The sequence below is a fragment of the Myiozetetes cayanensis genome, unplaced genomic scaffold (genome assembly GCF_022539395.1).
Source record: "Myiozetetes cayanensis isolate MyiCay16 unplaced genomic scaffold, myiCay2020 scf2-11, whole genome shotgun sequence".
Taxonomy (NCBI): domain Eukaryota; kingdom Metazoa; phylum Chordata; class Aves; order Passeriformes; family Tyrannidae; genus Myiozetetes; species Myiozetetes cayanensis.
The window spans coordinates 23,140,777-23,166,424 of NW_026087411.1; the positions used below are offsets into that span (position 1 = coordinate 23,140,777).

The window sequence follows — 25,648 nt, forward strand, 5'->3', positions numbered from 1 at the left end:
GTTTTCAGATATTGAAACTGTACAATTTCCTTCTAGCCAATTTCTGATATTTGAACTGCTCATATAAAGGAAGGATCCATCTCAACACCTGTTTTCCTATATCTGCTTTCCCGAGCATCTCAATTAATTCAATGCATCTACTACAATTAAAACTTACCTTTTTGTTCTACTCTGTGCTTTGTAATTTACAGTATCTGTAGCTGTATATATACACGAAAGACATGTTAGAATTTGGTTTTAAACAAGTGGTACACCACACAGGTAATATAAAAGTATCTGACCTTACATTATCAAACCACCAATACTTCAAGTAAGTATTTTTATTAGTACTTAGTACTCTTCTTTAAAACACACACACAACCCAAAGAAAAAGCACATAATATAAGAAAACACAAAATCTTCTCCTTAGAGTAATATTTATTTGCTAAGAAAAGTTATTTCCTGAACTGGAACATCTTTTATAGCTGGGAAAGCAACGCATAAAGAAATTACTAAATTCACATGCTTGTACATCCATTAGTTAAAATATTTCCCACGGAAGTCTAACCAACAGTTATGTCTAACATGCATAGTCAGTTAAGTAGTGCTGTCCACAAAATACTACCAACAAAAATGTTTGTATAAACAACAGAGGAAATATAACTTGTTTATTATACAGGTGGATTATATATCAATCAAACTGAGAGCTTTTATGGCATTACAAGTAACAGCAAAAATTTTTAACTTATCACAGCCTTGATTAGTCTTCATACCTGACAGAGTTTGCATCTAGTACTTCCAATCCACCTAGTCTTGATTCTGAAATCAAGCTACAGCAGTTATTCAAAACCTCACCATTGACTAATTCCCTTCCTGTCTTCAAATCCCTCAAAATACCCAAAACCCAACCCATCTCCAGCATCTCTTCCCAGAAGTATGCTTCCTAGGCTTTCACATACAACAAAAGCTGGAACTTGCCACAGCTGATCTGCGCAACTTTGATAACTGATTTTCAAATTCAAAGCCAGGAAATTATTCAGGTAGAGTAGCATCTCTAGGGGACAGTTCGGGTGGCCACCAGCAAGATGCATGGGGAAGGACGTGTGAGAGGGGATGACTGGTACCTCCATTTCCTCCCTCCTGCCATAAACATTAGAAAAGCTGAGAGAATCCCTCCTCACTTACTGTGGGATCAACTCCAAGACTAGGAAAGGGCCAATGCTGGTATTCACACACAACCTTGAGAGAGGGTAAGACCAACACATCCAGTAGGGAAACTCCTGAAAGCCCAAGGTTTTGCCAGTTCCATTAGTGATTTCTTAGGTGTCTCAGAGAGCAGTTCTAAAGAAAGTAAGACCACAAACCCATAAGGGATCGGACCTGCAGAAGGACAGTCCCTTCCAGTCACTAACACAATAAAACCAACACACAATACCTGTTTAGCTCAGTAAGGTCATCACAACATCCTGCAACACGCCATCTCCTCGCTGTGGCAAAGCCACAAAAAAGGTGCTTTTTTTCACCCTCTCTCACAGGAGGAAAGGAAGGCATCACCTGCCCTAAATTACCCAGAAAAACTCTCTAGGCAGACTCAGTGCTTTCTTCAGGAGCTGTTCCATGCCCCAACCTTGGGACAAAGACTAAGAGTGAGGTGCAAGTGCATGATCAGACTCATCCTGCACACAGCTGGCAAAATGCAGCACTTTTCCCAAAGAAATTTTAGAAGCTGAAGCAATCAGCAACTACCCCTTACACAAACCTGAGCACCTTAACCTAACTTTGGACGCAATCCAGACCTAAGTCAGAGCTGTCCAGCTCCAATCCCACAGATTTCACCTGTTTCACAAAGTGTGTCCACAGCGCCGGCCCAGTGCACACCTTGCCAGCCTGTTCTCAAGGACAGGACCAACAACTGTCAATGCTCAACCAAGATTCTTTTTTACCACTATCTGCAAAAGGTCAGTGCTGCAGGCAAGGAGACAAACATCCTGCCAGACTGAGAGCATGTCCACCACCGGGAGGAAGAGGGAGAAATGGAAACCAGTGGCCTGAACCCAGAGAGCATTCAAATCTTGAGGTGAAGGAGCCAACATGCTCCCTTCCCTGCCAGAGCAAGCCCAGGAAGAGGAGGAGGAACAAGAAGGAACCCTCCCCAACCAAACAGCTGAGCTGGAAAGCCAACCTCGACTGGCAGCAAAGACGATTTGGCAAAACCCAATTAACCAACCTGCAACCCAGGTTTTGGTGGGTTAGTGACTCCAGACTTCACAGGAAACTCTGCTTTCCTGAATGATGCTCTTCTGCTTTATCATCATTAACGTCACTTGCTTATTTTTTTCAAAAGTAGAGAAGCTAACTATCACTTCTGCTCAGAGCTGTGTAACACAACTAGAGTCTTTCCATTTTTATTATATCAAGAAGCACCTTACAGAATAGATTTTAGTTGTCTTTTCTTTAAAAAGTACACTTTGATGGTTTCTTTTTAGCATCTGCACTTTCCAAGCACTATGAAATTTTCAAGATTTTTTTAACCACACAATAATTACACAAGTTAGATCCCTTTTTCTGAAACTTCAGACGTTAATTAACAGTGAAAGGACCATGTTAATAGCTTTGCTTTTTTTAAACATGCTGGGATCATTACTTTACTCCATGCAGCCAAGAAAAAGGAAAATGTACACAAGCAACAGCAACAAGCTAGAACTAAGCTGTGGGTTAGTAAGAAAAGAAAAAATTGATGAATAATACAGGATGAATGAACTGGGTTACTGAGTTGTATGTATGGATATGACTGTGTGACGGGGTGCATATTTATACCACACACAAGTGTTTGGTGAGTCGGAGCTTCTTATTTGCCTTCTGTCATGTTCATTTACGTAGTCTGCTCCCATGAATCCTACCAAGAGCCCTGGTCTCTGACAGTCTGCACGGTCTCCTAGAGAAACCTGCTTTTGACCAAAATAACAGTTCCCCATTTTTTTTCTGGGTATTTTTGTAAGTTAGTAAAGAGCATTTCCACTAGAAACAATTCCATCCCAGGAGAAAAGATGATACAACACAAAACCATACAATGCCATTTGCATTTAAAACTCAACATTTTCAAGATCAGTCTTCTTCAGCTATTAAAACAAGTCAAGAAGATGCTTGGTGGAGGCAAAGCTTACACTTCAGTTACACTGCTTCTGATATTTGAGATGTTTAACACAGATTCTATCCCATAAACTCTCCAGTATTGCATTTATGAGCAGAGGGACACATTTATTTCTTTGGATAGGAAACATGGAGTAGATGACCACTACATCACTGGTGAAAACTGTTATCTTATAAAATAGCCTACAGATGCCTGAATTTATAAGTTCTCATAACCAAGTAGCCTGTGCCAAGTCAGGCAATCCTGATGAATTACATTAGAAGCCTACAAACTTCTCAGAAGTAATTAATTTGCTCAGAGCTGCATCTGCACAAAGACACACATGCAGTCACACTTCTGAAGGAAAATAAATTCTGACTTCTTACATCCACGTATTTTCCCTTGAGGATAAACCTGTAAGATTATTAACTATAATAAAGCTCTAAAATGGATGCTAAAATGGTGTTTGAGGGCAGCATCAGACACTCCAAAAACATATACAAGCTGAATTCTAGCACACTATATAAAGGCAAGTTTCAACTAGAAAGCTTTACTGTGATTTGTGGTACTTTAAAAGCACTCTTGTAACAATTTTAATAGTTTAGAATATTGGAGTTTAGTCCCAAAGAGATGTAGCTAGTGTTAAACTGCCATTTTAATGGAATTTTTGCACCCTCTCTCCATGCTCTACTTTATAAATAAACCTCTAGACTTTTTATTGATTTTTTTTTAACATGATAGATTGAGCCTCTCTGGTAGAGAGGGTCAAAGAACAGCACATGAAAAATTACAGGTTCACGGTTTGTGAAAGGGACAACAATAACAAAACCTGCAAAGGAAAACAATTGCAACACAATGCATATGTGCCTGTGTTCACTACTTTCAGATCTGCCCTCTGTGCATGCGTGTATACATATATATATATATTTATTTATATATACATGTGTCTATCTCTCAAGTCTTATCAAATTTACCATCAGAAACAATTAAAGGAATGTCATACACAATTGTATGATGTGCTGTACATCTTTTACAGTTACAAAGACTAAACTTGCCTTCAGTGTGTCTGACTTGAGTAGCACGTGCCTGAAGTGGTGCAGGACACGCCATCAAAAGTATCTCAGAAGTTTTATAGTAGTTCAAGGTCTAGGTTCTGGAGACATGGAAGCAAAAGCATTCAAGAAAGTTTTTTATGGTATGCATAACAAGAATTAGGGTAAGTTAATACAGTTAGTCAGTCTTACAGGGTCCTGTGCCAGACAGCTCACCAGGATACCGTCCTCCTGACCCAAATTCTGTAACCAGCTGGGCCCGTGTGAGCACTGCCAAGTGCATTTATGGTCAAGCTGCGAGATCACTACTCCTCCTACAATCCAGCTCAGAAACATAACAGTGGCAGAATAAAAACTTACTACCCATGTGCATGGATACCCACCCACATGAAGAAGAAATCGTTAAGTTTTCTGACACAGAGAGGGACCTACTTTGGTCTCGTGATCCAATTTTCAGTTGCCAACATTATGCAAGGGATAAGCAGAACAGCTCATACCACAGGTTACTTTCTCACATAGGAAGAACATGAAGGACAACTGAACAAAAATGAAACACGACAGAATGCTGCCAGCAAACTAAATTAAGTACAATAAAAAATATTCAGTAGCCTTTTGTCTTTATCCTGTTTGGTTTGTCTCTTCTTATTGCAACGTATTTTTTTTAAATTTGGATCTATTCACAATATATGTGACTAGATTAAAAAGATTCCTTGAACACATGACTGTGCAATATCATTTAAATTCTTTGCAAGATCTTGCAAATTCCTGTGTGCTTAATTTTAGAAACAAGGACAACAAAAAAAAAATCAAAAACCCAACAACGTCTGCCATTTCCATATGTGCTCTATATTTTACTAGTTCTTTACCAGAAATGAAGAAAAAAAAAAAACCAAACTAAAAACCAACAACCTTCCCCCCACAAAGAATGTTAGGGACATTAAATGTCCCTGACACTTTGAAATACAAGATACTACTGATTTGTTGGTCACCTAGACATCTGTTACACCCAGCTCTAAGTTCCCCCCAACTGATACGCAGAAGGAATGGTGGTTCAGAGAGCTATTTGTGGAGATATGAAGATGATGTGACAGCAATATCGTGGATACTGGGGGATTCTGGCCATTCTGCCCAAAATGATTTTCAGTGGACACAGTTGCACCATTCCAAGTCCAGAGCAACTACAAGTCTCCCCACATCATCCTGTCAGTGGTAGTTTTTCAGATGATGGAAGGAGACAACATCAACAATTACTATCAGTAATTCATGGGGACCAATGCCACACTTACAATGCTACAGCAACCAGTTACACAACCTGAACAGCTCAGGATGCTCAACAAACATCGAGGGAAAGGTGGGTTCAAAAAGTGAGTCTACCAAACCAGAGATTTCATGTCACATCTCCAACCAGCCCATACCACCTCAGTCACCAAGCAGGGGTGCAACACGCACCCATTATTATTGCTGTGGGCCGGTACCTACACCAGAAGGGACTTACCCTTTTTCTTGATTCAGTCAAACCAGATACACAAATCCAAAAACAGATCTCCTGACTACTTCTCGAAGGTCACATCTCTGCAGGTGAACAACAGAGCGGAAGGACCAGCACTACTACCAACCATGCCGCTGCTCTGTGAGGAATACAACCCTCAGAGGCCAATGTTTTCAACCTAGCCTTTTTGCTGGTGCTTAACTCACATAATTCTTTATCCCCATTAAGCATCTGATTTTTAAATATCACTCCGCCTTGGCTCGCAGGCACCTGCTACTGACAATTATCAGAGAACATATGTAAGAAAAAAGAATAGCATATGGCTATAAAAGTAAGTACAGTGATGAAGTGCTCCTTGCAAGCTCTAAAAGAGACAAGTAATTTCACCAGTTTTCCAATGGGCCACCTCCACAGTGCACGTGAGCACCGACCACTCAAACACACACTCACATGGGTAACACCAAGTGCCAGGGCATCCCTCAGCACTTTGCTCTCCACCCCCTTCCTTGACTGCTGCAGAAAAGCTGAGCCAGAAGAGATGTAAGAGAAATACAAAGTGTGTGAGTCCATAACTTTCAAAATACCAGAGCCCAATTCAAAACTCTTCCTGCAAGTCTTCCTGTTGAGGGTGCCTGGAGGCCTCCCTGCCTTCCTCCCAGAGCAGAGTGCAGCTGATGAGATGCATGACATGAAGGGAAATCTTTCCACAACTCTCACAGCGTCAGGTGGGTTTGTTTCCCCATAGTTTTCAGGGGTTTTTTTAAGTAACTGGGATCAGTTCCTTACCCACTGCCTCAGATCTCCCAAAATAGTAGAGATCAATTAAAATATTCTGCATATAGGACGTCATGGCTGGAAATTTAGCAAGAGTCAGAATGATGGTTGTCCTTTTGCTTTGTCCCTGTGCACACTGGTATCACCACCAGCGCACAACCAAGTCTGCTGCATTCAAATGCATAAATTCAACATCATATTTCTCCTATTTCTCTTCTTAATGTATTTATTTTTCCTCTGGGAAATGACTTACTTTAAAAATTGCTTTATGATTAAAAAAAAGGTAGCAATCAACTTTTCAAAGTGTCAACTTTAATTTGATTTCTGTTTCCCTCCTCCCAGCTCCTCAGGCTCTCACAGGAAACCCCCATGCCTCCATTTCACGCTATGCCACAGTTGCAGCCCCAGCATTGACCCCAGAAGGGCAGCCCCAAGAACATGGCACTTCTGGTAGAGATGAGGTACTCCCTATTCCTGCCACAGAGCTCAGCTTTGCACATGGGACATCCAGGTACAACCTAAGAGCTCCAGTTCAGAACCTACTCAGTCTCACAAGGGCAGGTTTTGACCTGCAGAGCTGAGGAGACATACCTATGCAACAATGTGCTGCAGCAAAATCGAGACCTGGTCCCCATCTGTCAGAAGGCAAAGTGCTGTCCTTGGCTTTCTTCCACTGCATCAGTGATCCTGGGAACAACGCAGCACTGGGGGTCACTCAGTCTGGTTGCAAGTACAGCAGTGAAATTAAGTTACATTTAAAAGGCTTTCGGCCACATCTTCATTTCTCTTCATCATACAAAATTCAGAGCATTCATGATGAAGTTATTGATGTGCCATAGTCAGCGAGGGAAGACTCACTGCACAGAGCTAATGCTCAGTTAATAACCCAAAAGGGAGGAGAAAAAAACCTCTGAATTTAGCAGGGCTGATGTAAGCTGTGATGTCATTTCCACACAAAAGGCTAATGAAAAAAAAATTTTTTTTCAGATCCCAGATCGAGAGATATGTAAATTGTTTGGCCTCCGTTTCAAATAAACAGTGTGTGATAACCCCAAAACTTAATAATGCCTTCAGCCTTCGCTCCTGCTCTTCAGAGGACTCGAAGCCTATGACAGGATCAGATTGTTGGGAGAGCAGCAAGCCAAACCACTTGTACAGGCATGCAACCTCAGCGCCGTCCCACCCAGCAGTGCCAGCAGAGTCTGGTTCTCACTCTTCAAGAAGATGTTCGGGGGTTTTTTTCTTTTATTTTGGAGGAAGTAATTTTAAAGAAACTATCAAAAAAAAAAAAAAATCTTGCTCTAACAGCTCCAAAGGATTTTTGCTATGATTATGGCTGAAATTAACTATTCTCTAAGGACAAATTAAACAAGCCAAGCAAAACAGGTCAGAAGATCAGAGAGGAAAGGCATCTAAGAATTATGAACGATGCCCAGCTAACTTAACAAAAAAACTTCAGCCAAACAGAGAAGAAACTGCTAAAAGAAAAATCTGAAAGTAAAAAAAAAAAAAAAAAAAAAAAAAGTTAACTTACTTAACTGTGGTAACTTAGAAAATGCTGCAGAATAATTTTATCATTTTTTAAAAATATTACTCGGGTTTTTAAATAAACTCCCCCACTTTTCCCCCACGAAAAAGCAACTTCTTAATAGAAAATCTGCCTTAAGTGCTATGCTTACCTATTACACCAGTAAATAATTTTAGAACTTGAGAGCATTTATGAGAAAATTCAACCTGAAGGGTAATTTTCCTGAAGTTTCTGCTTGGCAAATGAAAATATCCTTCCCTGTAATTGTTATTCTGTTACCATCATGTAAATCGGTGTTTTACACAAATGCAGCTTGAAACCTACCTACTGAAAAAAAAAATATCATCAAATCAACCAACCTGCACAGAACAGGGCAGAAAAGCACTAATAGCATGTAAGCACAGGTTTCCAAACAGTAAAAAAAAAGTTGTTGCATAATTTATTCACTTTCTTACTAGTTTCACAGGTGAAGATAGCAGCACCATGAGATAACTGAAAGATTTCTTTTGCCTTTAGCTCAGTAATTTACAAGTCTTAGGGTTTCACTGGGTTTTGTTGTTGTTCAAAGGGAAAATACTGTGGAAATAACATTTACCTGTGTTCCCAGCCTACAAAGCTTGCTAACTGCAGCTTGATAGAGGCACATACCTACCAGGCACTATAAAGAAAGATTTACCGTAAGTGGTGACTAATCCTTAGAGCGTACACTGTACATGTATCACTGAGTCAGCTTGAAAGTTTGTTCATTCACTCGAACACCACTTCTTCCATTCTCCTGTCTCTCTGTTCAGCAGGCAGATCTGAAATCTGCCTTTCCTTCATTCAAGGAGAACTTCTTACTGCCTTAATAGGCAAAAGATGCAGGTACAAAAATTTGCTGCTGTGGTACAGGATCGCCCTAAAAAACACGCACTTGGCTACACAACAGCATAAAAACAAACAGACAAAAAAACCAGAAAGTCCTACATTTTCCTTCAGCAAGAAACTTCTGTGTATGCAAGGAAGGAGCCCTGCAGGGAGGAACTCTCTATGGGGCGTAAGCTGACCTTCCTACTGCAAAAACTTCCCAGCTCCCACATTTGACAATCTGATTGTACAAAGCCTGCAAGAAATGCCCAGTTTAACTGATCTGGTTTACTGGTAACAGAAGCAGTAGCAGAACAATTCAGGCACATATTCTGGAACGGCCACATATGACTTTGCGTTTGCTGAAGCCTAAAATAAGATGCCCTGCTCTTTTGTTCTCTTTTTTCATTTCTTGCAATTTACATAATTAGCAGTACGAATTTTCCAGAAATAACCTGAAAGTAAAAGTTCTACCTGAAAAAAAAAGCTGTTTGTGCTAAGGATAGCGTGGTGCTTAAATGTAGGGATTTTCCTTACATAATTGAAGCCCATCATCCACTTTGTAATTACGATTCTTCAAATAGAAGAATACAATTATTACAGAGTAAAATAATTACACCAAGGAGCTGCAGTCATATTCAGACCCAACCCTGCACCTTCTCTCAAAGTCACACAGGTAGTTCAACCAACTACAACATGAGTAGGTGTTGCTACAGATGACTAAAAACTGAAAGATCTGGCCCAATATTGATCACACAATCCAACTGAAGCTTTTCCAACAGCCAGCACTAGCTTTACGTAGTCATCCACTGCCATATAATGTCTGTGCTGCAACCTTTTTAGTTTTGGACCATCACCTACAGGTTGAGAGGTAGTCTTTAAAAACAGAGGAGCCCACATTATTTTAATGAACCCCTTTAACTAACAATCAAGTATTTAGCCTAGGGATCATATGCTGACAGACTTCCAGCATCAAAGTATTGCTCCTTTCATAAATTAGAGTAATTCTGTGGTATTAGTCTAACGTAATGTGCATTCAATATCCAGATTAAAACTGCTTCTGGAAGTTGGAAATGATTGAAATAAAAGTCTGTTAGAATCTTATTTTATCATTCCCACTCATGTTAAGCAGTACCTTACTATGCAGGCAGCCACATTTGGCTTAACTTACGTTCTTCTCATTAACAAAACAGTACTTAACCCAGTGTCTTTTTTCTATGCACCTCCCTGTTCAGGTGTATTCTTTCTTTAAATCTAAAGCTGTTTTTAACTTCAAAGACTAGCTTTTTACTACAAGTAATATATGAAGAGTAAAATTCATCCTCTGCAATGTATCTTTGGTTTTTAAGTATATAAATGGTGAAGCCTTTTCTGGTTCTACCTGCAAGGCATATTCTCTTATTCATGCTCTTTCATTATAATAGCAGTAACTTTGGAAAAGTATTAAAGTTCATTATGAACCATCTCTTTCAAAATTTTATAGTCCTAAAAAAACCCTTCTTTTCCTCACTTTAGAAAAAATTTGCCACTCATTTTCTAATTTTATCAAACACATGCAGGCAGCAGTAATACTTTTTCATCGTGATCCATGCTGCTCAGATACCAATTTACTGAACTCTGACAGCATAAAACAAGCTTATCTGACAAAATAATACAGAAAATCACTGTTCACCACCATGACTGAGAAGCCTCTCCCAGTACTGGAAACACAGCATCGAGAGAATAATGAGGGAGAATTTGCCTGCCCATACTACTGCAAGTATTTTGGTTTAGACAAACTATTGCCATCTTCAACAGAGATATGCCCCCACCATATTCATAAATATGTGTTTAACTTAGTTATGAACATGAATCTCACTTTTCCAGCCATAAACTGTCTGCTAATTTAGAAACCTCTCTCCACTCCCCCACTCTGTACCTGATGCTTTGCCATGCAGACTTATTGAAATGCATGGGGATGGTTTGCAGGGCATTCCTGCACATAAGGATGGAAAGGTAATTGGTGCTCCACTGCGTGCATTCGGAGACACCTTCTAACAAAGCAGATACTTGGTTCCTACTCCTGTCTTACCTTGGCATGATCAGGAGGGTGAAAGACCTACCAGACAGAGGCAAGAATGCCATTTCTGACACTCAAATACTTACAGAAAAGACTGCATCTTGCCCAGCTTGGCATGCTACTGCTCGCAGCAATTGTGTTGCCAGAGAAAAGTTAGAACTTCAAACAGCTTTACCTAACCCTTTTATATAAGATATCCTGCTTCAGCATCTCACTGCTAAAGCACATCAATCTCTGAGATGGTTTTTCTGCCTTATTTTTGCCAGGAACTGATTAGAATATCACTGCATGTACTTGTTTATTATCATTGCTGTGATGCCGAATTCACGTTTTTACACTGATCAATAAAAACTGAATCAACATATTACACACCCAGCCCACACATGAAGAAAATTAATTCTAACAAGATCAAAGTTGTCTACCTTCTACTGCTGTAAAATCACAACCAGCCTGTTAGTTTTTGCCAGTTATCTTTGAAGAATGATTGGAAATGAATAAAAATCAGTCTGGAAGTATATACTGAAATTGCAGATACAAAACAGAGATAGGAGGACACTTGTAAAGTAACCACGTGGGAGACCTTCACTTGAATTTGAACTGCACAGTAGGCTAAAGAGACAGATGGGCTACCAATGCTCCTGCAAAGCTGCACCATTCCGTCTGGTCTGACATTAACTATTTCTTTTGTTCTATCATGATACATAGGGGTTCCTTTGCAACACTGAATATAAGCTTTTGAAAAGTAACCAAAAAAAAACCCCAAAAATCATGCCAGCGAGTTAGCATCTAAACTGCTTCCATGCATTTCCCCCCAGGTATATTAGGGGCACAAGCAGCAACAAAACTGCTGTGCGCAATGTTGACCTACACGTGGCGTGAACTTGTGGTTTAGGTGACTCCAGCCTTCAGCGCTCAGCTTTGGTAATGGCCACAGAGCTCAGGGCTATTTCAAGGCCCACTGTGGCCTAAGAGACATTGATGATGCTTTCAGCCTCCAAAAAAGAGCGCAACATGCAGCCCTCTCCCTGCGGAAGGTAGTGAGGGGCTAACTCAAACACCACCACCTCTCTGCAAGGTAAGCCCAGCTTCAACACTTGGGATGAAACACAATATAAAAGAGGTAGATCAAAAAGAAACAATTGGGAAGACATTTACATAACTTCAGGTCAATTATCCTGAATATTTGAGGGCTTTGGTAGCCTATATTTTGGGGAAAAGAATGCTGAGTTTAGCTGTGTAAGTCTTCTAAGTATTCATACTTGTGGAAGCTGTGAACCATGTAAAGACTAGTCAGCATCTTTTTTTTTTTAATTAATATAATGCAAGTTTTCACATCAGAAAAAGAGCAAAGAGCTAGCAAATCTGCTCACAAAATAGCAAGGGCACTAGTTACTAGTGAGGGTTGGTTCAACAGGAGAAAGAGGCAGCAGAGCAGCAGCAGAGACAAAGCACTGGTGGTACAAGTTTGGGAGGCAGCATTGACAGCCACAGTCCTCTCCAACACCCAACAAACACCCACAGACTCTTGCCAAAGAAGCCCCATTTACCTCCTCCTTCTTCATGCACCACTACACTGTCCAAAGCAGTAAACAATTTTAAGTCTCTGATAAAAAAATTAATAACACCTTATGTTATGCCTCAAAACTTTCATGTCTGCAATGCAGTATTTCCTCATCTGCAGTGTTTAAAAATTGTATTCGAAATGGAATCTCTTTTGAGGAAAAAGTATTATTACATATGAATAACATACTTCATAACATACTGCCTGCTCCCCAGTAAACTGTATTTAATTCTGTATGCAGAGTAGATGTCCATCTCAAGTTACACAAAGGTCTAAGAGTTTTCATTTCAGTAAGACACACTTAAGATCATGCTCTTGCAACAATGCCGATATGCATTGGAGCCACACGACAGCAGCGTTTACCCTACTGACATTCCAGGATTGTTGCATGTGTTCTGTTAAGAAAATGAAAGAAGTTACTATGTAAGTCAAGTGTAAAATTCAAAATTAAAAAAAAAGGCCTTACTAATGTAGCTGTAATTGGCATAACCCTCCAAGTGTAAATAGAGATCCTTCCACGAAAAAGCACTTCTAGTTCTGATTTGGCATGTGAAACATGACAGTACTGGGATAAATGCTTTTCTGCTAGTACAACTGGAACTCAGACAGGACTCTCACCCACATAGAAGTGTTGCAAAACTCCTCAATCCCCTAATAATATTCGTGATTTTACCAGTAGAACCGTTGATTTAAAGGGGAGAACGTATTAAGGTCATTTCTAAACACACCAGCATTAACTATTTTTTTCTCTTACATATAAAAACTAGAACACAGACTTCCTTCCTATGCACCCCCATGGCCCCCCTAACACACATACACTAAAAATATATAAATAAAGGAAACGAAACTTCCCCATCAATGAAAATGGGGGAGGGGAGGAATTGGAGAACAAAGACAAAAATTACCTTGTTGGGTTTTTTTAAGACAGAGAACTTCAGCCATTATCAAATTTTAAACTTAACAGCCACTTGCTGAGCAAGGTTGGGTACTTTTTTTGCACAGTCCGATGCTGAAGTTATTTAGGATTTGACATTCACTTAAAAAAAAAGTACCTGATACAAATTCTGCACCTCAAATGGACGCTGTCCTTTAAGAGCCCTAGTAAGCCTTGTTCTAGCCAGATGGTGTGAACAAAAACATCTCACCATCAGGGACCTTATAAAAAAGAGGTGCTGATAATTTAACATTTAACTTACACCTACCTGTTTTTTCTGGGGTAACCCTTCCCCAATCCACATTTCTGCAGTCTTTACACTCCAGGGTTAGCTGGAGGTTTTAGTACCCAAGTCTGAGCTTTTTCTTACTGAATATGAGATTTTTGACAAATAAAAAACTGAAAAAGATCATCTACAAAAATCTTGCTTTGCTGTATTGTAATAGTCTAAACATGAAAAGAAAAAATGGCAAAGGAAAACAAAACCTTGCAGCTCTACACTTCAAGGACATATCACAATGCGGGCTCTATCAAAAATCTTACCATGAGCAGTTGATGAGGGGAGGGAGGGGAAAGACAGCAACCATTTTCTTGCTGAACTAAACAGGCAGGAGAAAATTTGTGACGAGCCAGGATGGCTGCTTTAGACATCGGTGGGGTATGGAAACTCAGCACTTGTGGACATTTGCCTGAGAAGTGAAGTCCAACAGCCCAGCTGAGTGGCACATGGGAAGCTGAAGATGAGCCATTTGCCTGAAATTCTAACAAAATTTGAACTGTAAATTGGAGAATGACAAACTAAAAAGAAAATCTAAAAAAACAAAACAAAACAAAACAAAACAAAACAAAAAAAAACCAACTACCTTTTGAATCTGCATCATACCAGGATTTTGGGTCTTTCCAGAGCAAATCATCAGTCAGTTACAAAAACTTAGGTGGGCTGTTCGTGTGCGACACATTACATTTGTTACAGAGTAAGCTGAAACCATAAGACTCATTTCACTCAGAACCTCAAAATATACCCAATGCTACACAACTACCCCAGGCCCCTGCAACATCCCCACTCTCATAAAAAGTTTAAACATTAAAAAAGCCAAACAAACCCTATTACAGGGTAATAGGGCATACATTTAAAACCATGCCCTGGGCTCCCCAAACTATTATCCTCTTGAGAAGAAAGTAATGTAAATTAAGTACTTGCCTTCTAGTTTCTGTGGCAGCAGGTTGTAACCTGAGCACATTTTCTAGTTTTCCCCCACAAAAATCAATGTTTTTTTTTTCTTTCTGCTTCTGTTCTGAGCGGTCCGGGTGAGCCTGCACCCCTAACAACATGGAGTGACACGGTCAAACCAGAAAGAGGTAAGAGAAACCACGATCAAAAATATTATTCCTTTTGCCCACAGAAACCAACATCCAACAAGAACCAGTGCTAGTATGACTTGCTGACCAACTGTGCCACCTACCTCATCCTCCTGGCCAGGCTGGACATACAGTGGCAGCGGCAAGGAGATGATGGTGCAAGAGCCCTTTCTCGGCGTCTCCAAATCTAAGGGGAAATACTCCCACAAGGTCCACAGGATAACTTGGCACACAAATGCATGCTGCTCAAATGTAATTTCAATGGATCTCTTAAATCTGTTTGGTTTCAAGCAAAGAGTCAAAAAAAAAAAAAATTGTTGCTATCGTTCTTTGAACTATGCTCAGACCTACTCTTTGAAGGAAGAGTCGCCTTTCTTAAAATATATTTGAACATGCTATTTTTATCTTTATCTTATAAGGCCTGATTTCCCCTCACAGCCCTGCAACTGATTACAATAATAGGTTTCTCAGAGATGGACAAGTTAAGAAGAGGTTTTAACACTTCATATGCAGCTAAACGCATGGAATTAGCTCCCTTCATTTTTCTTTAGTTTCAAATGCAGCCCTCTTCACTCCTCTCCCTACAAATACAAACAGAGCAACTCAACTCTTGTAAGCAGTGCCATGGAAGTCAGTTCGACCACTTATGCTCCTCACCTTACATAAATAACCAAGGGTGTGGCAGCCACTCCAGGCAGAATTCATACATATCCTTAAGGATGCTTTTGCCTACTTCTTACAGGTGGAGTGGAGGCAAAAGGATCTGTTAACTTTAGGGACAGAAAGAACTATAATTATGATAATTTTTCATTAGAACTAAGCAGCGATGCAGCCCCTAAAAAAATGCAAGGGGAGGAAACAAATTGTTTCCACGTCAACCATTATTTTGTATCTGTCAAACACTGCTTGCTCTTAAAAAAAAAAAAAAAACCAACAAAAAACCAACAAAACCAGAACACATATTTCTAAGGAAGCTGAAATGAAACTGCCTTATCTCACAAGTTGTTATGACACATAATAAAGAGGCACAACCCAGGGCCCTTCTTCTTTACTTTACTACTGTCCCATTACAGTATTGGTAAAGAGAGAGAAGAGCCTTCTCAAACACTTTGCTGAGTAAGTTTTTAGGTGACATATTCCCTACTTGATTAGAACAAACAAAAAATAAAATAAGATAAAAATATACACAGCAAATTATTATCTTACTGCTTTAGGAAACCTACAGTACATTACTGGACTGCTGTTCTTATACTTCTCTCACACTCCTTGCCAGGTACCAAGTTATGAGCTCAGTTTATAATGGCAAGTCTCACTATATCACTGGAAGAATTAAAATGGCCAGAAGAAGAGAAGCAACAGTGTTTTGAGTTTAAAACCTACAAATTCCTTTTTCTTATCTAGCCTAGTTGAGCACTATCCAAAAGCAAAACAAACCTGAAACAAGGACTTGCTTTATGGTCTTAAATGCATACTGGAGTGTTCTCACAAGGCAGGTCATCATTAGTAACATACAGACTGAAAAAATGAAATGGCTAAGGCATGGAGACTTTTTCAGTCTATCCAAATACAACATGAGTCAATGTTAGGTAGAGAGGTTAGTCATGCTGTGGTTTATTTATGCTTATGTTGGCCTATGCAGGAGCGATATAAATACTGGAGGCAGGATGCCTGCCTAGCTACCCGAGGCCTCATCCCTCTCCCTCAGGGAGGGATGCCAACAGCAGGACATACATTGATAACAGCATGATTAAGCTCTGGCCTTATCATTTCACCAACAAGCCAATTCTTCACTCCTCACTCAGGAGTGAACTTTCGCAGTGAAGTGCATTACTTATATTTGAGATTTTTAGGCTTTTCGAGATACACTGGGTTTGACTACCACACTGCAGTGCTGCTCAGTTCCTCACTGAGTTGCCCAACTTCAGAAACACAAGCTGCTTATCAGTGTTAGCAGAACAGATCATAAGAGCATTTATTCGCACCAAAACTTTCGAGTAGACTGTATTTAAGGTTTAAATTTTTCCAACGTATTTCAGAATATCATTTACAAGAAAAAAATGCGTAAAACACATTTTCTTTGTATGAAAATTCACTTATCTAAATTCTAAACAAATATCTGTATTTGTTTTAAGCAAAGGCACATAGCTTAACTTCTGTACCACATGTACATGCACAGAGTACTCACAGAGCAGCACTTTTGTTGTTAAATGTGTGACCTGGACAAGCCTTAGAAAAAAACTTAACATACCAGGGCACATCATGCCCCATCACTTCACTGGGCAACAAAGTGAAGTGGTTTATTTCTAGGTAGATGAATCTTACAAAAGGCAATGGCTCCATTCCAATCCAACTGAGCATCCAAGACCACAAAGCAGATAAGCCAAGACAGCAAACAGCTGCATATACCGTATGCAAAAGCAATTCATGCATACACCAAAGTTGTAAGGATGGATTACTTCCTCATGACACTGTACCCCTAGCGAAGGCAGGGACCAAGTCTCTCTGTGGGCCAGAGCCCCAGGTAGGATGGGTAAAGGCAGCAGGGTGGCCCTGCCAAACAGCCAGGCACGCCAGGCCAACCTTGACAGGTTAACTCTCTCCTCCTCCCATACCTAAAATAAACCTGTAGCTGTCAAAGGCATAAAAATTCCCCCCAGTAATTATCCGCTTAGAACGTTAATCACACAGTTAACACTTTGCAATATTTTCCATAAATAATTAAGCTGTGGGTCATCATATCTATTTTGTTATCGTATTAGTCTGTAAATATGTATGAACTTCACCTGTAACTACCTGAATGACAACCAGCACTGATGCACAGGGACAGTAAGTGGAGGTCAGATCTGACTGGACAAACGCACTAATCCCGCTAAGTTTACATCCTGACCAGTCAAGCCTGGATAGTTTTTGACGGGCACATGTGAAAACCGCTCTGTAAAGTCAGCAGAAGGATGAGTAGGCATTATCCATTTATTAACTGGTTAACTACCGATTAATTTCACTTGCAAATCACCTCTCCGGTATTTAAACACCTGGCTAAGAGTTCTTGCTCGCTACCACCCCGCATGTTGACGGGCCGGAAAATCGGAGCGCCCCGGCAGCGCCCAGCCCGCCGCGCGCTCCTCTCCCGCGGGAAAGGAGGAGAAATCCCCATTCCTCCAAAACGAGCTCGCCGTCCCACGCGGTGCCGCCCGGGAAGGGCTCCACAGCCGAGCCCCCGTGGGACCGCCCCGCATCCAACACTGATACCGAGACGGCACTGAGCGCGCTGCGGGGCGAAGGGCGGGGGGAGCCGCGCGTGGGTTGGACACTCGTGTCAGGGGCCGTGACAGCGCGGCAGCTCGGAGAACTTCCGCGGCCAGCCCCGCCGAGCCGCCCTTCCCCGCCTCTCCTCTCCTCCCCGGCACGGCTCAGCGGCGCCCGGGACTGGGCGGCAGCGCCGCGAAGGGGCGCCTCGCCACCGGCCCCTGCGCCCCGCGCCGCCCGCCCGGGCCGCCCAGGTACCGCGCACCCCCCGCCCGCCCGCGGCCGCACGGGCAGCACGGGGCGGCGGCAGCCGGCGGGGCCTGGGCGCTGCAGAACGAAAGTGAACTGCGAGCTGCAAACTTTTTTTTTTTTTTTTTTTCCCCTTTTAGCCCCCCCCTCCAGCTCCCCCACCTTCCAGCGCTGCCCCGGCTCCTGCAGAAACGAAACTTGCGAAGCGTCGCCCCTACCTGGCGCCAAGTCTGCAACAAGTGCAGGCGTGGTGGGGGGAAGGGGGGCCGGGCGCGGGGCTCGCGGCGGTGTCGGCGAGGCGGGAGCAAATCGCGATATTAATTTATTACGGAGCTGCCCCGGGCTCGGTCCTACTTCTCTTACAGTACGGCGCCCATCCTGTAAACAAATATCGCTCCGCCAGGAAACGCGCTGCCCCGGCCCGGCGCGGCGCGGCCCCGCTGCCCGGCACCCACCCCAGCGGCGGCACATGGAGCGGGGCGGGGGCCCCGCGCCGGGGGAGGCTCCGGGCATCGGCACTTACCTCCGGCACGGCTTCCCCCGCCCGCCGCTCTGCCGAGTCCGTGATGCAAAAAGAAAGGAGAGGGTGAAGGAAAAAAAAAAAAAAAAAAATAAAGGAGAAAGAAAAAAAAAAATCCGGTGTCAGCAAATCGCTGTCAAATAATTTCCTTGCAGCAGGGAGCGGGGAAAAGCAGAAGCAGGAGGGGGAGGAGGCTGCGGGAGGCGGCGGGATCCCTCCGCCGCGATGGGTCTGGCCCCGGGTAGCGAAGCAGGAAGTAAGGTGTCGGTGGCGCCGCGGCCGCCCGGCCCCGCGGCGGGGCGAGGGCGAGGGGCGCCCGCCGGCCCCCGGGGCCCGCCCGCCGCCGGCCGTGCGCCGCCGCCTCCCGCCGTACCTCCCTCCTTCCCTCCCGCTCCGCCGCGCCGCGGTCTGGCCGGCAGCCCCTCCTCTAAGGGCGGTGAGCGCAGCGCAGGTGCCGGGGCCACTGGCGGCGACCTGTCAGCGGCTCCCGCCGGAGCGGCGGGGTGCGGGCGAGGGGGTGCCGCGGGATCCCGCCGCAGGGCGCCGGGGCCGCCTCCTGCTCCCGCCCGGGCGGCCGTGCCGGAGGGTGACACCGCGCCAGCCCTGCGGCCGAGGGGCTCCCGCCGCCGAGGGGCTGGGGTGGAGGGGGTCCTGCCTTGGCGCCGGGGGGTGTCCTGCGGAGTTGGGGGAACCGTGTCGGGGCCGGGAGCTGCGAGCGCTGCGGTCCGGCCTCCGCCAGCCCCGGGGCGCCGGAGGAGGAAAGTGGCCGCGGTTAAGGCGCTCTCTCACCCGGGAGGTCTCCTGCCCTGTGCGGGGAAGGGCTGCTGCGCCTGCCGGGGCCGCCTCCGGCTCCAAGGAGGCTCCTGCGCTTTGGGTTAATTTAGAAGTTAATTCTCTAATACAGCGAACCTTGTAGGAACTTGCTCCTGTGGTCACTGATCGTCGCCACTGGTACTCTTAAATTACCTTTTTTCTTTCCTTTTTTTCCCTTTCCCCCCTTTTTCTTTTTTTTTTTAATTCTACAGAAATATATTGGTGAAATACTTCATCGGTCCTGTTTCCCTTGGGCTCAGCATTTGCATTAGATTGCACCAAAATGTTCCCTCACAGGGAAGGATTTTGCGTCTTGGGGACAGATATGTGATGCATACAGCTTATGCAGTGCTCTGTTTAAGCTCACGGACAATGACAGACAAGTTACTGTAAGAAACCGTAGCTGGGAAGAGAGAAACTGAAACGGGGATGGTTATAGGGCCTACTTCTGCCTTCAAAGAGGGGAAAAAACCAACACACAAAACTCTCAAGGGTTATAACTGGAACAGAAAAAGGTTTGATGTTAGCGTTTGTGATTCAGCCTTACATTATAATGGTTACCAGCAGCCTCATTTTCTTTTTATGGTCATCCTGGTTTCCTGGTTGCATGACACTTCCATTGGGCCACTGTTCTTAATAATTTAACCTTTTATGAGATTGTTTTGATTTACAGCGTAGATGAGAGGAAGAGTGAAAAAGTATATCACCCATTGGCTATTAAACTCCTTTGTACTATATGCAAAGGTCTCTGTTGTTTAAAATGTTGTGAGAAAGGCTCTTCTCTAATTTGTCTTTTTTTTCCCAGCCAACTAGTAATTTTCTAATTTTTTTTTACTTAACTGAAAAATACCATTCAGATAATGTAACATCTCTGTGCTGAGCTATGCAAAATGTATGCTTAGTTTTGGATTCAATGGTTGGCTTGTTTGCTTCCTGAAGTCCTAAGTCATATAAACTATGTTGAAAATAGAATTAAAACCACAACTCAACATGTGCCTTGCCTCTGTTTTTTGTGTTTAGTCTGAAACCTAGAATAGCCCATATTACTTGTGATTTCCAAAATGACCTCTGAAAATAAGCAATGGAATTTAACAGTCCTTCTAGGTTTGTCTTGGCATTTTCACTTTTCAAGTTAATCAATATGAGCAAATTTCTGTTGAATCAGCTAGGTGTTACTTGATTTACCTGAAACACAAAGGTTTGTGCTATAACTCTCAAAATAGAAGCAAATGTCTAATTTAAATTTGAACAAAGAATCATTATCAAGCAGCCTTCTGACATGCTATAAACTGGAATCATCTTACTTTGCCATAACAAGTTTAGCTACACAAAATTCTTTTAGCTTTGGACAACATTTCCATAGAGCTGTGGGGGCTGGCTATAACCAGATTGCATTCTTTGTACTTATCCTGCCAGTTATGAATTGATCTCCATTAGAAGCACAAAGCCTTAGTTTATGTTTCTCAGTTTTCCTCATCCTTCTTCTAATCTTCAAGGATTTGAGCATGAAGCTTCCCAGTTATGAATAACAAATCATATTACTATTTACAGTATTAAACCTCAGAATAATTCTACAGGCTTGTCGTGATGTTGTTCAAGAATGATTTGACAGCGATACCTGGCAAGCTGGTGAGTGCTGGAAGCCCTGAAGCCAGGGTGAGTTAGGTCCTGGCCAGGGGAACTGCCCGTTTGCTGCTGTCAGAAGAGGGAGACCTTGCCCTCCTTTCCCTGCCTGTGGAGCTGGTTCAGCTCATCAAGCCAGAAAACTATACCCTCTCTGGGTTAATTTCGTGCCATTTTGGTGAGCTCCCTGGGAAGTCAGCTGGGTGCCAGGGGCAGCTCAAAGGGAGCTGAAAGGGGACTTGGGATGGGGAGGGCCTGTGAAGCCCTGCAGAAAACTGGCAGGGTGGCTCAGCTGCCTCCTGAAGCCTCTCACCACTTAAAACAACGGAAAAGCAGCAAAAGTCGCTCTGTCAGATTTTTGTTAGCAATTAATGCATTTTAATTTTTTTCTAAGCTGGGTTGTTCTAGAAATGAATTACAGAAGTTTAGAAGGTCTCTTATCATCCTCCTGGTTCATTCCTTTCCAACACAGAATTGCTGTGTCATCATCTTCCCTAATGACTTAGTTTTTATTAGAAGGCTTTGCCTTGAATTTGTAGGCTTTCCAAGAAAGACAATGCTGAAGAAAACATAGTATGGCTGTGGTAGGAGGTAACACACCTTTGTTCAACAGCTAAAGTCATTAAAATAAAGCCACTTAAGATACCTTAATAAATCTCATTTATGCAAATATATTACTGCTCAAAATCACAGCAGCCAAAGTGGATATTCATCCTATTTCTTGGGTTTGGATGCCTGTTTCCAGGTTGAACTTTTAATTGTGGATGTTATCTTAAAAAAAATAACCAGACCTTAATTATCCAAGTCCATCAGACAAAACCAATGACAGACTTAGTTTTGCTTTAATGTAGAGCAGTTGAGCCATACAGTGTACTGATACAGGATTTAGGTTTAAAAGCAAGTTTGGTCTCAGAATCCAATATCCAACCTAATGTGGACTGTAGTGTTTGTAACTAAGATTATAACCTACTTAGTTAAAATTTATTTTCCAGATTAAAAAAAAAAAGTCATTATGGATATTTCAAGAAATGGCAAATATGCCTTTTGCTACCTATTATTCTGGTGTAATTACTGATCACCTCCTGGTTAAACATTTGACCTTGATTTTTCATTTCAATTTGTGAGTGTTCCAGCTTGATATTGCTGGTTCTTTCCCTTCCAGATTAGTTTGTTATCGTCTGAATCCCTTGGCTTTTGCCAAGTAATTTACCTTTGTTTCTTTCTTGTTGAATGTATAAGGCACACTGGGGTCTTGCAGGAGTGACACTAGCAGGGTCAGAATAGTTTAAAAAGCCAAACATGTTTTCTGCTGTCACATTCTTTGTGCATTGAAAGGGAAGTAGCCACATCATCCCACATACCTGAACACAAAGAAAATTAAATTACAGTTGGTGATGGGCTTTCTCAGAGATCAGCAAGTGCATCATTCCAGTCCTTGTGCTCAAGAAACTGTATCTCTGCTTTGTTTGAAGGTAATGTTACTACCTCTGCTCTCGCCTTGGTGCTTCTTACCTTCATGTATGTTTGAGTATGGTGTCTCTCCCTCTTAGGTCCTCTCACCAGGAAGCTCAGGACATGGAGAGCTTTCAGGATAAAACACCTTGTGCTCTTTGGTGTTGCTTCTGACTGCATCCATTGTGAATTAGGAAAAATGACCAAGGTTGAAATGGAGCTTAAAAAACGATTAAAATAATTTTTAGTAGAAATGCATCAGGAACACAGCTTCTGCAAACTACCCTCTGGCTGCTCCTGCTGCCTGGGTGAGAAGCAGGCCTTTGTCAGGCAAGCAGTATTCCACCCTTGCTGGTCCAAGTTGGCTCTTGTCCAGTGAAGTGGCTGCTCTGATCGAAGATGTGGGGTGAAGTCACAGATTTCACCAGCAGACTAATCTGATCTCAGACCATGCCACCAACATTTGAAACCTAATCTTGGAAGTAAAATTTCTTAGTTTTATTCTTCTCTTTCAGCCAGATTGGTTTGCTGATTGCACAGCATAAGGAATGGTGAGGAAATGTGCTGAGGAGAGAAGAGGATGAAAGCATACTGCTGTCACTCAGACTGCTGGTAAAAGCCTTGCCCACAGGGTCCCTCACTCCAAAAAAGGCATTGAGGTGCTGGCATCTGGCCAGAGAAGGCAACAGAGCTGGTGAAGGGTCTGGAGCACAAGTCTTATGAGGAGCAGCTTAGGGAATAGGGGTTGTTTAGCCTGGAGAAAAGAAGGCTCATGGGAGACCTCATTGCTCTCAACCATTACCTGAAAGGAGGCTGTAGCAAGGTGGGGGTTGTTACCTTCTCAAAAGGAGCAAGTAATGGAGCTAGAGGAAATGGCCTCAAGTTGCACCAGGAGAGGTTTAGAATGGGTATTAAGATAAATTTCTTTAGAGAAAGGGTTGTCAAGCATTGGAACAGGCTGCTCAGGGAACTGGTGGAGTTACCATTCCTGGAGGGATTTCAAAGATGTGGAGATGCGATGCTGAGGGACAGTGGCAGACTTGGTAGTGTTAGGTTAATGGTCGGACACAATGATTTAAGGGTGTTTTACAACCTAAATGATTCTATGGGTTTTTTTTTCCATGAAGGTTAAAACAAGTGAATTGTGATGGCTAGGGTCCTGCTGTCCCTTCTGCAGGTTTTTGCCACCAGCTGTATGGTTTTGCCTCCTGTTTGCACCCAGTGCTGACACTCATGCTTTCCATGTAAGCCAGATCACCTCCCAGTGCTGGCAGAAACATCCTGTCATTTTTCCCATGGGTTGCCTCATTGAATCAGACAGGCAAGTAACAGAAAAGGAGAAAGGGGTGTGTGCCTAAAAGTGGGATTTGCACCCACACCAGTTTAAATTACCTTTAACTGTCATGAAGCCACAGCTGCTATCTCATCTGGAGGATAAGATGCTCTTTAAGATAGTCAGTTCAGGCAGTGGACAAAAGAAAAAAACAAAGGAAAACTGAACCTGCATAGCTGTTTGCACCATGGGCAGCTCCAGGAGTCCACAAACACTAGTTTTCTCTCAACTCGAACCCTGTCAGTCACTGAGCCACTGAGTTACTCCTTTGGTGCAACCTGAGGTAGCTGCTGAGGCTCCCCCTGGGGCTGTGGCCCACTGCTGATAGAGATGAGTGCTGACGGATGAGGGATCCTCCTGATAGCTCTTGGTGGGATGTGGCCTTGACTTCTCTGCGTTGCTCTGCAGCTGGGGGTGTGGGATATGTGACACTTTGCAGGATGCCCTGACACAAATCAAAGTCTGTAAAGTGCTTAGGAATGTTTTGGTAAAGAAGTTACAGATAGGCAAGTGAGAAATTGTGATGACTTGGAGATTTTTTTTCAGTGATACTATTACTGTTTTGCAACCATGCATGAGCCCTACAGAGGAAAATGAGCTAAAGACATTCTTGCTTCATTTCGTTTGTGCCAGTTACCATTCCTCTTGGAAGAGTCACACTATCATGCTGTCAGGAGTACTCTGTGGCATGTATATGTGCACACAAGAGATACAGTGACATGGACCATCTTGTGTGATCGTGTCCCAGAGAGCAACGCTCCAGTTTGTGTGGCTTTTTGACATGCCAGAAAAGAGGAAATGTTTTATTTTATACAATACACTGATGTATGTGTTTGTAAATTTACAAATGTGTTTAATATATACATGTTACATAAATTATATTACATACATTTGTAAATTATGAATTTGTAAACATATAAAACTCTTGTATCTTTATAAAACTAACATGAGTGAAAATAACTTTTTTTTTAAAATAATTTCCAGATTTTAAGTTGATGGAGTAGGTTGAGCTATTTTACACTTTAAAACCACTCACTCTGTTACAGCTTTGATCTGAGATGGTCTTACAGTCAGGGGCCAGTAATATGTACCCACTTTACAGAGGGGTAAACTAGGGAACAGAGGTGGTCCAATGTCATCCAGGAAAGTAGCTGCAGAGGTTAAGTATGAAAACAAATCTCCTAAGTCATTGCACTTTGTTATATCTTGAAGACAGATCAGTGTTTTGCAAGTAAATCTTATGCCCAGCTTGCAATGTTTGGAGGGTTGACTGACATGCAAGAAGTTTTATCGTGCTGGCTTTGTGTGCACTCCCAGTGGTAACAGCTGAAAAGTGCTCTATGAAGAAGCACACCTTATTCTAAATGTGCTGCTGTTGTACTACCAAAGAGAAATACACTATTAAATGGAAACTGCCTTTACAGGGACAGTGTCAACTTGAAATCCATTGAAATACAGTGAGAGATTTAAGGTAGTGTTTCCTACAATTTTTGTTGAATGCCCCAACCAATCTTCCTGTATTATTTTCTCTTGGCTTTAAAAATTTGTTATGTGGTAAAATTGATATATACAAAAAAAAAAAAAAAAAAGGCTTTAGGATGGCTTGTTACAGACAGCTGTACTAATTTCTAATGTGTTTGCTGAAAAAGAGAAATCATACTTTTGAGTTCGGGAAGGAAAAATGAAGCTGATTACAGTCAA

General features: G+C 42.4%; 1 protein-coding gene across 7 annotated transcripts in view; it reads right to left on the reverse strand.

The window, feature by feature from the left end:
- The window catches only part of TRERF1 (transcriptional regulating factor 1), a 100,040-nt gene extending 81,011 nt beyond the window's left edge, over positions 1-19,029 (reverse strand). For 4 of the 7 annotated variants that reach the window (XM_050315690.1, XM_050315688.1, XM_050315689.1 and 1 more), the window contains exon 1: positions 18,730-19,029. The gene's annotated coding sequence lies outside the window, so the exon portion shown is untranslated. Of the gene's footprint in view, positions 1-7,015; positions 7,035-13,895; positions 13,974-18,424; positions 18,443-18,729 lie in introns of those variants that run through there. The other 3 variants (XM_050315686.1, XM_050315685.1, XM_050315687.1) reach the window with 3 other exon arrangements.
- Between the last annotated feature and the right edge of the window lie 6,619 nt (positions 19,030-25,648).